The sequence below is a fragment of the Oreochromis aureus genome, linkage group 7 (genome assembly GCF_013358895.1).
Source record: "Oreochromis aureus strain Israel breed Guangdong linkage group 7, ZZ_aureus, whole genome shotgun sequence".
Lineage (NCBI taxonomy): Eukaryota > Metazoa > Chordata > Actinopteri > Cichliformes > Cichlidae > Oreochromis > Oreochromis aureus.
Window position 1 is genome coordinate 54,421,169 of NC_052948.1, and position 2,372 is coordinate 54,423,540.

Consider the following 2,372-nt stretch of genomic DNA (forward strand, 5'->3'; position numbering starts at 1 on the left):
GTTCACGGAAACCACTTCTTTGAAAGCTGTTTCACGATTGTTTACATGTCTCACTGTAAATAAAACGCACTGTCTTTGATTGGAAAGTCCTGCATTTGGGTCCCGTTCTTGCCACGCACCTTGACATAAATAATAAACACATAAGAAACATGAATAAGAAACTGCATTTTGTGTTTAGTTGTGTTATCATTGTCTAATATTTAAATTTGTTCAATGATCTGAAACACTTCTTTACATCACTGTATGTACGTAGAAGTTCTGTTCAAATACCATGAACAGAATCATTCCAACAATGTGAACCAAGCTGTCACTGCAATTCTACTAATGCCCAGTTTGTAACAACAGACATGATGCCTCATGCTACAAAACAACCCTAAGAGATGTGGTTAAATGCCATCTCCAAGTCCCAAAAAAACACATAATTACTATAATTACTGGACTACATACTTATTTATTATATAGGCTATATAGTACATAAAATCAAAATTTGCATGTTTTATGTAACTGAAATGTTTAATTATGTAGGTTAAAAAAAATATGACAGTTACAAAGTATATTTTTATTAAACATGTCTATTAAACATGTCTATACTTACTGCATTTGTGGGCGATCATGGCTCAAGAGTTGGGAGTTCGCCTTGTAATCGGAAGGTTGCCGGTTCGAGCCCCGGCTCGGACAGTCTCGGTCATTGTGTCCTTGGGCAAGACACTTCTCCCGTTGCCTACTGGTGGTGGTCAGAGGGCCCGGTGGCGCCAGTGTCCGGCAGCCTCGCCTCTGTCAGTGCGCCCCAGGGTGGCTGTGGCTACAACGTAGCTTGCCATCACCAGTGTGTGAATGTGTGCGTGAATGGGTGAATGACTGGATATGTAAAGTGCTTTGGGGTCCTTAGGGACCATAAAAGCGCTATATAAATACAGGCCATTTACCATATACTTACTGCATTTGATGTATTTTAACCATACGGAATGTAACTTCTGCATTTGTGTAATTTTGCCACCCCATTTGATTTCCATGCCACCCAAATTTCTCTAGATCCGCCCCTTGTAGTGGATGAGACCTAGATGATGACTAGGATTGGAACATCTGTCAATCAATATGGTAATGCCCATAACTCAATTATCCAGGTGGATGAGTTATAAAAAAGTTGATCCAACTTGTTGGCCTTGGAGGAATATAATATAAAGGAAACTATCCATAGAGGCTAACATTTTGTTTGATGCCATGTCGTAAAAATGCTTTTTATATCCTGTCATTTTAACATGAAAAGTTTATAGGGACTGAATCTCATTTGCATCCAGCCTCAACTGACACCTAGACAAACTGCAGTAAGGCTTAATTTTTCATCTCCGGAGGTTGCCCTTTGCTTCCACAGTGGTGCAGATGAATCAGAAGAAGTGCAGTGTCTAGCGTAAAATTACACACAATTAAAAAGTGCTTCATTAAACACAGCCTAAATAATAAATCACCTAGTTCCTAATCTGTTTAAAGGGTTCCTGGTCTCCTTGCTCCTGGGTGTCTTTGCTCACCCAGACGCTTCTCTGACATCTCACTGACCCCAGGCCAGGATGACAGCTTCAGAGCATGCTGTTGTGACCAGATGAGACATGCTCACACTGTTATTTTCTTCATTTCATACAGCTGAGCAGCCAAAAATACTTCTAGTTATTTCTGCCCCTACAGCATTTTTACATTTAGCCATTGCCTTGACAGAAAGTCTTCATGTAAAAGTCGTATATAATGAAATACTGTTATATATTAAAATACTTTACATTGTTAGATGAGGAACAAAAGCCTGCTGTTGTCACATAAAAGCTGTTTTAAAAAAAACCCGAAAAAAATTAAACAAAGCATAATGATTTTCATTGATTCTAGCAATGCTACCATGTAGCTCCAGCCAAGGATAACTGTCACATGTAAGGTGCGGAACGTAGCACAGCGTTATGAAATGCAACTACAGCAATTAAAGGTGTTGTAATAAAGTAGACAGGAGTACCAATGTTGTTTAAGCAAATGTTTTTCCTTCTTGCAGCCAGTAAGACAGTGCTGTGATCACACAAATATATGATCTAAAATGTTGTTCAAGGTGATTTTTTTCCTTCTTCTAGCCATGCATTGTTGACACAATGACCCCTTGTTGCTGATACCAATTTGGAAAGTGCAAAAATTGTACTCCATTCACTGAATGGTTTTCATTTCGCTCATATGTATGGCTGTGTCATTTTACAACACACGAGCTCACCATTCTGTGGCTGGCCAACGTCCACAATATAACTTTCAAACACATGTGTGAAGACACTCTTTCAGATCGCAACCACTCTCTCACAGGATTCAGTGCATTACCAGATACAATTCACTAGGGGTATTTCATGCTG